This window comes from Salvelinus alpinus, chromosome 21, assembly GCF_045679555.1.
Source record: "Salvelinus alpinus chromosome 21, SLU_Salpinus.1, whole genome shotgun sequence".
Classification (NCBI taxonomy): domain Eukaryota; kingdom Metazoa; phylum Chordata; class Actinopteri; order Salmoniformes; family Salmonidae; genus Salvelinus; species Salvelinus alpinus.
Genome location: NC_092106.1, coordinates 18,567,323 through 18,581,444, shown reverse-complemented (window position 1 = coordinate 18,581,444; position 14,122 = coordinate 18,567,323). Strand labels below are relative to the sequence as shown.

The 14,122-nt window shown below is 45.2% G+C and overlaps 1 protein-coding gene across 1 annotated transcript in view; it reads left to right on the top strand.

The window, feature by feature from the left end:
* LOC139547959 (protocadherin-16-like) overlaps positions 1 to 14,122 on the top strand; it is a 210,539-nt gene that overhangs the window by 22,110 nt on the left and 174,307 nt on the right. The window lies entirely within an intron of this gene.

The following is a 14,122-nucleotide window of genomic DNA, read 5'->3' as shown; positions in this document are numbered from 1 at the left end:
GTTTTTCTAGTCAACCTGTCGACAGGTGAATCTCGCAAGCGAAAGTTTCAGAATTTACAGAATTTACTTTCAATACTAAAAGTATTGAAAGCCTTATCACCTGCATCTTGATCATGTGAAGTCCGATATCTGTAACTTGTACGTATTCAAGCTGCTAGTTTTTTCGTATACGAGCTGGGAAATACCAAATGCCAAATGAAGACTATATTGGAAAGAGAACTACCCTTGAGGGTTGAGAGGGGTCTGAAGTTCTGAACACATTTTTAAGGGAAATGGAGAGACCATAACCTAGAGGAGAAATATTACCCAGATAGAAAATCGTTTGGTGGATTTTGCTGAAGTATTGTCAGGCATTAAGTGTTATTTTAATGTTCAATCTGTTTAGATTGGATTGTAGAGGATAAGAGAGTTTAGAGTAGAGAAAATGAAGTGAGGGAGTTTAGGTTGGAGAAAGGCTAAGGATGTGTCCCAAATGGCACCCTATTCCCTATTTATAGTGCACTACATATAGTACCCTATATGGTTAATAGGGTGCCATTTGGAAACATACTAAGTGAGGCGTTTACCTGGTGTCTGCAGAGCTGGAGGATCTCTTCTCTTCTGGCTGTCCTCTCCTTCACCTCTCCAAGGTTTCCAAGGTAACTGAGACAGTGTAAAGCCCCTCTGACAGCTGAAGACAAAAGATGTTTCCACTTTATTTACCTAATTCAGCTGCAGGAGGACAGGGTAGGGCTTCATCTGACAAAAAGACATGTCACATGTCAAACATCAACAAAAGACACCCCCAAAAAATGGGTATGGTAGACAAGAAAAGAAGTAAGCTATTGACAAACCACAGGTCCACCACATTCGCTACAGGGCCTCCAGGCCAGATCCCACTGCGGGGTCAAAACTGTAATTACCCTCATTAAGAGGTATCGTTTTCTCAGGTTGTTGTTGCGTCTGTTATGAGAAAAAGATCATTGGTTTTTTGGTGTTCTGCTTTTTATCAGTGTCTGTTTCTTCCAGACTTCAAAGCTTCTACTACTGCTGCAGCAATCAGACACTCTAACATACAGGAGATCTGGGGGAGAGAGGGAACTGTTCATTTAATTCCTGTTTCACAAGCATCTGTGTGCCTGAGATGGGGCTGGGGCTGTGGCTGAGACGGCCATGGTTTGGATGAGTTGGGGTTGGGTTTAAGAGAGAGGGGTCGGGGCTGGGGCTGAGACGGCCATGGTTTGGATGAGTTGGGGTTGGGTTTAAGAGAGAGGGGTTGGGGCTGAGACGGCCATGGTTTGGATGAGTTGGGGTTGGGTTTAAGAGAGAGGGGTTGGGGCTGAGACGGCCATGGTTTGGATGAGTTGGGGTTGGGTTTAAGAGAGAGGGGTTGGGGCTGAGACGGCCATGGTTTGGATGAGTTGGGGTTGGGTTTAAGAGAGTTGGGTTGGGGCTGGGGCTGAGATGGCCAGGGTTTGGATTAGTTGGGGTTGGGTTTAAGAGAGAGGGGTTGGGGCTGAGACGGCCATGGTTTGGATGAGTCGGGGTTGGGTTTAAGAGAGAGGGGTCGGGGCTGAGACGGCCATGGTTTGGATGAGTTGGGGTTGGGTTTAAGATAGAGGGGTCGGGGCTGAGACGGTCATGGTTTGGATGAGTTGGGGTTGGGTTTAAGAGAGAGGGGTCGGGGCTGGGGCTGAGACGGCCAGGGTTTGGATTAGTTGGGGTTGGGTTTAAGAGAGAGGGGTTGGGGCTGAGACGGCCATGGTTTGGATGAGTCAGGGTTGGGTTTAAGAGAGAGGGGTCGGGGCTGAGACGGGCATGGTTTGGATGAGTCGGGGTTGGGTTTAAGAGAGAGGGGTTGGGGCTGAGACGGCCAGGGTTTGGAAGCTCTCCGCTGGGCTGAGTGATGTGCAAACGGGATCTATGCCCAGTGACTGCCCCAGGGAGAGGGAACGGTGAGGGGGAGAGGGAGTAAGATTTGTAAGGGAGAGGGGGAGATGGAGGCTGGGAAGTGTGGGAGAGAGGGAACTAGAGGGAGAGAGGGGAATAGAGGGAGGCCCAGTGCTTGACTTTAGCAGGCGCTCACAGGGTCTGAGTACTGGCACCTCACATTTTCTACTGCTTGAGCTCCTGTTCCTCTTATATCATTTTAGCTCAAACGTATTGTGGAGGTCCTGCACCTAAAGATAAACAGTACCAGCACCCAACATGAGTATCGGCACCTGTTTCAGTCCATGTCAAGCCCTGGGGCACCAGAAGAATAACAGCTGAGACAGGGGCAGTGGTTGTATGGGAGGTCTGTATCTCAATTATACATCTATTGGCAGCAAGTATGAGTACAGAGAAATAATGTACTGGAATTGGTTATGGGTCAGAATATTTATGATGTCAAGCACTTCTACGTTATTCTATCATCTTTTCCTACCCCCATCAGCAGCCTCCAGGCTCCCAGCATGCAATACTTCTTCAAAGCCAGCCACTCTCTGGCCTGTCTGTGTATGTGTGTGCGTGTGTGTGTTTGTCTGTGTGTGTGTGGTGCCTCCCTGGCCTGTCTTAGTCCTGCTTGGCGGCTGTAGACGTGTAGTTGGCGTGCCATGTGAGGCCAGACGGCTTGGCTCTGGGTGTGTGTGTGTGTGTGTGTGTGTGTGTGTGTGTGTGTGTGTGTGTGTGTGTGTGTGTGTGTGTGTGTGTGTCTGTGCATGTGTGTGTGTGTGTCTGTGCATGTGTGTGTGTGTCAGCTCCACATCCCAGCGTCTCAGCGAGACATCTGACGACCAACCGACTGCCTTTTCTCTATGTGCAAGAAATTCCCATTGCACATTTTTCCACACACTCAATACTGTCCAACAGCCATTACAATAGGGGTATTGTGATCATCAGTCCAGCATTTTGAAGTGGGTAAGGTTTAGGGTTTCTGTTCCCTCTATGTTTCTCTAACAGCAGTTCATGATTAGTCTTAACACACTCTCTCTCTCTCTCTCTCTCTCTCTCTCTCTCTCTCTCTCTCTCTCTCTCTCTCTCTCTCTCTCTCTCTCTCTCTCTCTCTCTCTCTCTCTCTCTCTCTCTCTCTCTCTCTCTCTCTCTCTCTCTCTCTCTCTCTCTCTCCCCAAGAGAGGTTGTCACTTACTCTCTGCGTCAATTGCTGCAGTAGAGGAATACTTATATAGTTATAATTAGGTGTTGTGCAAAAATATCATGAATGAAAATAATAGTTTTCCACCTCAATTAAAGTGACAAGTCTTAAACCTATTAGCAGTCATCAATCTGGTAATGTAATAGGTCAGATATATAGGGGGAAAACAGGTCGTCTCACGGAGGGGAAATAGAGATTGACATGAGGAATAACATGTTAAAGACCAAGAACTGCATTATGGACTGGACTCCACTTTATGACATTCCATTTATTTTCCCCTATAAGCATCATGCCGTTATTGGTACCTGCTTTAAACTGTGGCTGTGTCGCAAATGGCACCCTATTCCATATTTAGTACACTATTTTTGACCAGAGCCCATAGGGCTCTCCACAAAAGTAGTGCATTGTATAGGGGATAGGGTTTATTTGGGATCCACGTTGTGTTGTCTTTATTAGGTAGTTGGTGATTGGAGAGTGAAACATGCAGTGATTGGCTATACAGTACCTACAGTAGGTCTGTGTTATTTAGGGCCCATAACACACTGCTTGTATTAATGCATTGGATTTATATAGCTCAAAGTGCTTTACATTATAGGATAGAAACACAGTTCATATGTGTGTTAATACCCTATGAGTGGGTTAATCTCAGATGCTTATTTAATCCCCTTGTATTCCATAATGGAACATACCAGTCAGCCTTGTATTCCATAATGGAACATTATCAGTCAGCCTTGTATTCCATAATGTAACATTATCAGTCAGCCTTGTATTCCATAATGGAACATTATCAGTCAGCCTTGTATTCCATAACGGAACATTATCAGTCAGCCTTGTATTCCATAATGGAACATTATCAGTCAGCCTTGTATTCCATAATGGAACATACCAGTCAGCCTTGTATTTCATAATGGAACATAATCAGTCAGCCTTGTATTCCATAATGGAACATTATCAGTCAGCCTTGTATTCCATAACAGAACATTATCAGTCAGTCTTGTCGTGTCTTTGGCTATGCCGGATTAAGTGATATGACATGCTATTCTATAAAATAATTTCTCTGTAATTAACATGACCTGATTAAGCTAATCATGTAAATGTAATTAACTAGAAAGTCGGGGCACCACGAAAGAATGTTTATAGAGCTGTTATCTTCCGAATAAACTCATAGACCTGGTAATATTTTACCTCAATAGCAGTCAATATTTAATCGTCACCTTATTCAGTCTCATCTGAAAGTTGTAAATTCTTGGTTATCTTTACGAACCCTGGCTAACAAGTTGAATCAGCGATACAAAATTTGGTTTAATTATTGATTTACTAAATACCTAAATAATCACACAGAATTACATCTACACAGAATGGATCATACATGAATTACAAATTATGTCATAACCTCGCTGAACCACCCATCCCGGATCCGGGATAATTGTTATCAGCAACGCTGAATAGCGTAGCGCCACAGTCAAATAATATTACGAGAAAATATTCATATTCATGAAATCACAAGTGCAATATTGCAAAACACAGCTTAGCCTTTTGTTAATGCACCTGTCGTCTCAGATTTGGAAATTATGCTTTACAGCGAAAGCAATACAAGCGTTTGTGTAAGTTTATCGATCGCTCGACAAAACATTAAGTACACTTAGCATCAGGTAACTTGGTCACGAAAATCAGAAAAGCAATCAAATTAATCGTTTACCTTTGATGATCTTCGGATGTTTTCACTCACAAGACTCCCAGTTAGACAACAAATGTTCCTTTTGTTCCATAAAGATATTTTTATATCCAAATACCTCCGTTCGTTTCGCGCGTTATGCTGAGAAATCCACAGGAAAAAGCGTTCACGACAACGCAGACTAAAATTCCAGATAATATCCATAATGTCCACAGAAACATGTCAAACGTTTTTTATAATCAATCCTCAGGTTGTTTTTCAAATATCTATTCGATAATATATCAACCGGGAGTGTTGGTTTTTCACTAGGACCGGGAGTAACAATGGCCGCCTTTCTCTGTTGCGCACAACTCACTCTGAGAGCCCCCACCTATCCACTTACGCAATGTGATCGTTCTCGCTCATTTTTCAAAATAAAAGCCTGAAACTATGTCTAAAGGCTGTTGACACCTTAGGGAAGCCATAGAAAAAGGAATCTGGTTGATATCCCTTTTAATGGGTAATAGGGATGCATAAGAACAGAGAGGTTTCAAAAACAGAGGCACTTCCTGATTGGATTTTCCTTAGGTTTTAGCCTGCAATATCAGTTCTGTTAAACTCACAGACAAAATCTTGACAGTTTGGGAAACTTTAGAGTGTTTTCTATCCTAATCTGACAATTATATGCATATTCTAGTTTCGGGGGCTGAGAAATAGGCAGTTTCAAATGGGTACGTATTTTAGCCAAAAACGAAAATACTGCCCCCTACACTACAGAATTACATCTACACAGAATGGATCATTCATGAATTACAAATTATGTCATAAAGAAAAACGTCCCTTGCGGACGGAACAGATATGATGGCTGGTTACACAATGAAAGGGGGTTGGGTTTTGAATGAAAGAGCGGGAAGACTGAGGAACAAAATGATTTTGTGTCTCTATCGGGCCGTAGGCAGCTATGCTATTGTAAATACAGTATCTTATGCCTTCTAAATAACCACCCATTTGAAAAAGGAAAATGCAATAATAATATACTCTGAGCTGCGCTTCGGTAGATTGGTCGTAGATAGAATGCTGGGTTGTCCAGCATGGATCTCTTGTCCTCTGAAGAATGTCTAGTGGTGAACTGGAGCGTGGTAGAATGGATACTCTGTCCGTCCTCTCCTAGCCCACGTTTACCGTTGCTGCGGCTAACTCAATCGGCTAGGAGGTATCACTTCTTTAGTGAATAAGAGTTCAAAGTTCACACCAAGTTGCCATACTTTAAGCTCATGCTATATTCTGGCTGGTATAGTCGAAAGTCATCCTTTCGGCGTGTTGACCGTCATCTTCACATTGAAATTCAATGCTAATTTCGTTAGGTTCTTGTCTTAGCCCTTTCAACGTGGGGACCGCCGTCCTTTCGTACTTGGAACACCAAGTTGGAATTTCGTCAACGGGCTTATATCCGGGTGAAGAGAAGGGCGTGTTTCATAGTTTACAACCAATGTCTGTTCACTTGGGCATGGCTGAGTGAGCAATTTCTCTATGACAAACCGTTCTCTCATTTAAGAAGCTAAAATTACATTTAATCTTTTCACAAATAGTTTCATATGTAAACATTTAAATTGCACAACAATTCCATGTGAATCTGATAACTAGAATGTGTCGACTTTCCAAGATACAGTTTATGTCATCCTGTCATTAGTACTAATGTCTCAGACAACAACTGATCTGAGATCATATTCATTAAGTACCAACGCATATTTTCAACTGGTTAGATTACCAAAATTTGGTTCCGTTTCCCACCTTTTGATGTTACCAGACTCTCTATGTTACAGAGGCTTTACAAGAGTCAACTCTATAAAGTAGAGAGAGAAAAAGGGGAAAGGTATTTATGGGGGTCATAAACCTCCCCCAACAGGCCAACGTCATGATAGCCTTGTATTCCATAATGTAACATTATCAGTCATCCTTGTATTCCATAATGGAACATTATCAGTCAGCCTTGTATTCCATAATGGAACATTATCAGTCAGCCTTGTATTCCATAATGGAACATTATCAGTCAGCCTTGTATTCCATAACGGAACATTACCAGTCAGCCTTGTATTCCATAATGGAACATTATCAGTCAGCCTTGTATTCCATAATGGAACATTATCAGTCAGGCTAGGACACACACACACACACACACACACACACACACACACACACACACACACACACACACACACACACACACACACACACACACACACACACACACACACACACACACACACACACACACACACACACACACACACACACACACACACACACACACACACACTGTAGTGGCAGAAAGAAAGGGCTGCAGAATGGGAGCAACAGTGGCACTGTATTCCCCTACAGCAGGAGGTGTGTGTTTGTGGAGGACTCTTCACTGTGACCATGGTCTATTCACAGGACTCTCTCTCAGACAGGACATGAGCCTGGGCAGTGGGGGGCAGCTCTACTCTACACTGGAGACTTAATAGAAGTAGAAAAGAGCTCTTTCAGTTTTGGCAGCTGCAGAATTAGTACATTTGGTCAAGATTCCCTTTCTTAATGAATTGAATGGAGGGAGGTAAAAGTGGATGGGTGCTTGTTAGCCTTTGAGTCTTGAGTACATCATTAATCTGGACCAAGGTTGTGTCCCAATGGGACCCTAGTCCCTATATATTCCCTATCGGTCCTGGTCAAAAGTAATACACTATATATAGGGAATATGGTGCCATCTCTGTTTACTCAAATTCATTGAGCTCTGAACAGAGTCCGCTGTTATGTAGTTTGTGTTTGACAGAGAGCTGCTTTATCTGATGCGTCTTTCATGTTTATTTATGACTGATTCTGTTGGTAAATAACCAGTACTTCACAAGAAGCACATCGCCTTTCTATTGTATCTCTCTCTCTAGCACTCACTCCTTCTCCTCTCTCTGTCTCCTTCTCTTCTCTCTCTCTCTCCTTCTCCTCTCTCTCGCTCGATCTCTCTATCTCTCTCCTTCTATCTCTCTCCTTCTCCTCTGTCTCTCTCTCTCTCTAGCACTCTCTCCTTATCCTTCTCCTCTCTCTCTCTCTAGCGCTCACTCCCCTCTCTCTCTCTCTCTCTCTCTCTCTCTCACACTCTCAAGCAATCTCTCCTCTCTCTCTCTAGCTCTCTCTAGCTCCCTCTCTCTCTTTGTCCTTCTCTCTCTCTCCCTCTCCTTCTCTCTCTCTCACCTTTTCTCTCCTCCTCTCTCTCTCTCCTCTCTCTCTCTCCCTCTCTCTCTTCTCGCCTCTCCTCTCCTTAAGGGGCTTTATTGGCATGGGAAACATATGTTTACATCGCCAAAGCAAGTGAAATAGATAATAAACAAAAGTGAAATAAACTATCTCTCTCTCTCCTCTCTCTGCCTCTCTCTCTCTTTCTCTCTCTATCTCTCTGTCTCTATGTAGGGGTATGAATCGGCCCTCTGTCTGTGTGTTTTTGGGGGGTTGGTATGGCTCCAGCGGTAAGACGAGAGGGGGTCCCCTGGCAGCGCGAGGGGAAATGAGGCCCAACGAGCGCCAGCCGCTGGCACAGTTGGCGGAGGTGACACAGGCAGGGGGGGGCTTCCTCGTCTGTCTCTCCTCCTGTTGCACTCCGTCCCTTCCCCCATCTATCCCTCCCTCTCTTCCTCCACCCCCCACTCTCTCCATCCTCATTCTCACCATCGCCTGCCTCCCTCCCTCCTTGTCTTTTTCACCTCCTGGCCTCCATCTCTCCCTCCACCCCAACCTTAATCTGATCTCCCTTCAGACCTCATTAGCTGGGTGTGAGGTCAGGCTATACCCATCACCACCTCGGCAGTTTAACCCACCACCCCCATAGTCAGGGAGAGAATGGTCTGTCATTGCAAGGGCCTCCTTCAGGAACCCCATGGCAACCAGAGAAGACCACTGATTGCTGCGAGATAATATATATACTTTTTTGGAGTTTTGTCTGTTAGATTGGCGCTGAGCTGAGAGTCAAACCTGTGAGTTTATCATTTTCCTCTGCAGCCAGAAAGGGTTCCTGTCTGAACCGTGCTTTGGCACCCGTCCGTCAGAGTGAACTCCCAGGCCTCCCCTCTCACTCGACCTGGCCTTGAAAAGACATCACTGATACTGGCTGGCCTGCCATGTCTCATCCCTTGACTCTGATTGGTGTGGTTTGATAGACAAAGCTCACAGTGATGTTGAATAGGAAACGTACTAGCTAGCCTTACATCTATCTGCTTCGTTGCACAGAGGATTTTCCAATGAATATTTTTGGTTCAGGATGATTAGAAATGTCACTCATTCCACTGATTTGGAAGACAGGAAAGGAGGATAAGAGAGGAGAAGAGAGGAGGAAAGAGGAGATGAAGATAGGAAAGGAGAGGAGGGGAGGAGAGGGGAGAGGAGAAGAGTAGAGAGGAGATGATAGTCTCAGTGAACTCCATGCCTGCCAACATAAAAACACACCATCTGTGGGACATTCTAAGGGACAACTATACCGTTGAGATTCGTTCATCAGAGCTCCACTTCACTGAGCCATTGATATTTCAAAGTGTGTTCCTCAGCATTAGTGTTTCGCCCAAAGCCACAGATGTAATGTAGTGTCACAGTGGGTTCTGGACTGTAACCTGATGGTTGGATCAGGAGCACAGAGCCAGGACCAGACCTGATGGTTGAACCAGACTGTAGTGTTAAGTGCCAGCCAGGCAATAAATGGTTCATTAGGTTCAGCCCTCCTACCATATGGTCCCTGAAGGCTCAGATCAATCACTTCACCTCCGTTTCTCACATCTGATTTGATTCGGTAGAAGCTTCTTGTTTCTCGGCAATCTGCAGATGCTTTTATTCAAAGCAATGTCTCTGTTTCTAAGTAGTTGAGTTGGTGCTGCAACACTTTTTGAACTCCTCCTCAAACCCACAGATTCTGTTTTCAATGTCTCGGTCACAGTTCTTTAGCTGGGACAAAAGACCAGCCTCTCCCAGCTGGATTTAGTCTCCAGCTAACATTTACATTCCCCTCCGTGACAAGAGTCACTGACTCAAAGCAACAAGAGGGTAGAACACGAGTCCCTTCACCGTAACAGGAATAGGGTGCCATTTGACGTAGACACTGGGTTGTATGGAAGCAGGCGTTTTGACTTCCAGCCTGCCTGGCTCACTCTCCCTGCTGCACAGACAAAAACAGAAGTCTGACTGCACCTGGAGTCTAGCAAACCAAAGCAAGGAGGCTTTGAATAAGACACCTGGACAATCCATAATTTCCCCCAGTCCTCCTGTCACTCTCTCTTCTCTTCTTTCTCTTCTCTCTGTACTGAAATGGGTTCAAACCCAGTAGGCTTTATGCTTTATGTACTGCATATTCTATTGTCCCCAGGATACAACCTGTGGGCTAACTGTATTGTCTACTGTGAGATTTACTTAACTAAGACCAGTGAAATGACCAGTTTTAGGGTGGTATTTTTATACATGAACCATATAATCAATTTTCCAACTGTAGTTTTTTCTGAAGAGGGCCGGGGACAATCTAAATGTGTTGCTGTCTGTTTTAATGTCAGTGTTCTCTAGTCTCCCTGTGAGGCTGGTTTGAGGCTGGGTTAGCCCCAGGCTAGCTGACAGACAGACAGACAGACAGACAGACAGACAGACAGACAGACAGACAGACAGACAGACAGACAGACAGACAAACAGACAGACAGACAGACAGACAGACAGACAGACAGACAGACAGACAGACAGACAGACAGACAGACAGACAGACAGACAGACAGACAGACAGACAGACAGACAGACAGACAGACAGACAGACAGACAGACAGACACACACACACACACAGGCTAGCTGACTCCGTTTTTGGTCCCCTTTCCCCTGGTAACCACTTTGCTGCTCTGCGGTGACTGGCTGTGTAGTTTTCACAGTATTTACAGGGAAAGCACAAAATTGCAGGAAACTGGGATGTACTACTTAATGTGTTCGCAAATGTAATACTTCCTGGAGAACATTAGTCCTGGGCTGAGCGGAACGGTGTGGAGCGGGGGCATTGGAATGAGCATAAACACTGATGCACATCTGCAACACTGAGCACAGTCCCTTTTATCTGTCTCTCTGTCTCCAGGAGGTCAGTTTTCATTAGACAGAACAGTCTGTCTGCCTGCCAGTCTGTCTGCCTGCCAGTCTATCTGTCTGTCTGCCAGTCTGCACTAGAGTTCTCATCGGGCCTGAAAATTTGAGGCCGGTCCTGCTCAAGTCCGATGAGCTGAAGCCAACACCACAGAAATTAAATGAGCCCGAACCCGAAAAAAAGCCAGATTTCTAGAAAACAGTATATTGACTTAAACTGGTGTTGAGAACGATATGGCGGAGGCAGGCGGCAGTTGAGTGAGGAGACGATGAAACAGCCATTGGGCCTAGAAATAGCAGAGGAAAACTCACCTTCGTTATGATCGACTGATCGACGAAAATATTGGGATAAAGTAGGCTAATGCAATTGAAGGCATGTATGAAATTGTTGCTTACTGAAACACCAGAAGTCATATACAGTATAAGCTACTAATTTAAAGCAATAGTCGTGAGTGGTCACCTAGATGATTATCTCAGCACCGTTTTGATTGGGACAGCGCCATTGTGCTGCTTTGGGACTCGTCTTGATAAATCAATCAATGTCAGATTTTAGTTTTGACTGAATCTCCTTTGGGATATTTGGGTCCAGGCTGGGAAATGTTAGCTAAGTTGAGGTGAGTGCTAATGATCATCTTTATTCTAGATTGCTCATATATTAGCTGATCAGAAAATGTTTCTTAACAGGTGGATCTTGCTCATCACTCGCGTAGCAGCCTGTCCTACTCCCGACCAAAAGGCCCGATGAGAATCAATCAAATAGATTTTGTTTCACTGATTCTCTGTGTATATTTGGTTCATTGATCTGATACTGAGATGAACTTCCTGTCGTTTTCTTGTGGATCCCTTCAGCCTATTCGTATCGCGATTTGAAAAATGTCAATCATTAGAAAAATATGTTTCTTCGTGGCCACACATTTCTCTGGCCCAGCCAATATTGGAATCGTGGCTCCACTAGTGTCTGCTGCGGCCTAGTAGACTTAAAGGGTTGTCTTCACACAGCACGGCAAGCTTGAAACCCGCCAGGTCCAAATTAATTCACAGAATTTGAGTTAAGAATTTTAGTCTGCCCAGCTGCAGTATCTGTAGAAGGATGTGAATCAAGGCTGTGAAAGAGAAAAGAAGAGAGGAGAAGAGAAGAGACAAAGAAACCAGAGAGGTATCCCCAGAGGGACAGCCGGGACCAAATCTCAGAGTCAGCGGCTGGATCCAGCTGTGGAACCTTCCTCCTCCGTCTGCTCTGTTTCTCCTCTCCTCTGTGTGGGGTGAAGGAATGGAGAGAGGGAGGAAGGATGGGAGGTAGGGAAGGATCCCCTTTATTCCCCCCTCTCCCTCCCTTTTTCTCCCTCTCTCTCTCTCCCCCTCTCCCTCTCTGCTCTCTTCTCTTCCCTTTCTACTTAACTTTCCTTCTTATCTCTTCCGCATTTCCTTTTCCCACACCCTATAGTATCCCCTCCATTCCTCCTCCCTGCGATCGAATTGCAGGGTTCCACTTCAGAAGTGTATCTCCAGAGTGGTGAGCTGTGGAGGGGAGCAGGTGAGATCTGCTGGCCCAGGATACTGAGCCCTGGCTGGGGGAGAGGTCAGCACACCTCCCCCTGGGCCTCAGCCAGCCTTGGAGGTGAATTAACCAATTAAGAGTCCCGGGGTTGGGGATGGGGTGTAAATGACCACAGAGTGAGGTCAGACTGCAGGTGAGTATCAGGAAACTTTCTCACAGTGTTGTGCTCTGGCTTTACAGACAGAGACTCTTGTGTTTGACCTTGATGAAAAGACAGGGTTGATTCACTGTGCTCATCCTCCCCCCTGCTCCTCTTACTCATCCTTTTCCTCCTCCTCTGAGGTGCTGGGACAGGGAGAGACTGGCTTGGCTAAGGACTGCATGCCAAGCCTTCTGTTCTAACAGCTAGTTGTAGTCCTCTAGCACATGTGCCAGGCAGTTGGCAGTGGTACTGTGGAACACACTGGGGGTGAGGAAGCATTTCTGCTCAGGATATCCATCCCCTCCTCCCTAAAGCAAATATGTGTTAAACCTTCCCTCCCTCCCTCCGTCCCTCCATCCATCCATCCATCCCTCCGTCCCTCCATCCATCCCTCCGTCCCTCCATCCGTCCGTCCATCCATCTATCCATCCATCCATCCCTCCCTCCGTCCCTCCATCCATCCATCCCTCCGTCCCTCCATCCGTCTGTCCATCCATCTATCCATCCATCCATCCCTCCGTCCATCCATCCATCCAGACTGAGAGACAGAGACTCTATAGATCAAAAGAACAAAGAAACCATACCAGGGAAAAGTCAAATAATAGCCAACTGTACTGAGGTATGTTGATAACGTGTTAGTGTTGGGATGCGTATAGGAGGAGTGTCACGTCCTGACCTTAGAGATCCTTTTTATGTCTCTATTTTGGTTTGGTCAGGGCGTGAGTTGGGGTGGGCATTCTATGTTCTGTGTTCTATGTTTTGTATTTCTTTGTTGGTTGGCCGGGTGTGGTTCTCAATCAGAGGCAGTTGTCTAGCTCTTGCCCACATGGGTTTTGTGGGTAGTTGTTTTCTGTTTTGTGTGTCTTCACCTAACAGAACTGTTTTGTTTTCGTTCACTCTCGTTGTTATTTTGTTTAGTGTTCAGTTTTGAATTAAATTATAATATGAACACTTACCACGCTGCGTTTTGGTCTCCTCCATTAGACGATCTTTACAAGGATATGTTATTGCAGGCATATTGGGTTCTGTGTTCATGGCAGAATAAGCCTGTCCTACAGTATGTGTTATATATACTGTATAGGCTGGCCTAAAACATCTCAACTGCCGAACAGCAAATTGACTCCATATCCAGAAGTTGACTGTTAAAAAGAATCCATCCTGACATGTGCCAGCAACCTCAGCCCCCATCAGCCCCTGCTCTACAGCACTGCCAGTTGAAATAATGAGGCAGAAGAATGCGCCTGTAAACATTCCTTAATGTAGCCGCTCTCTGTGTGGTCATGCTAGAAGTGTGGGACCAGAATGTAACACTGTTTAACTGTAGGATGTTCCACACATCCTTAACTGTAATAACACTATGAGATAACCCACCTTCTGCTCAACACATTGTCCAAATGGCATCCTATTCCCTTTATAGTGCACTACTATTGACCAGAGCCCTATGGGGAATCATTTAGAATGCAGACATTGGTTCCCAGTGATTATCATACCTTAACTGCTCTTTCCCCAATCATCATTAGTCCACTGTTGTCTCT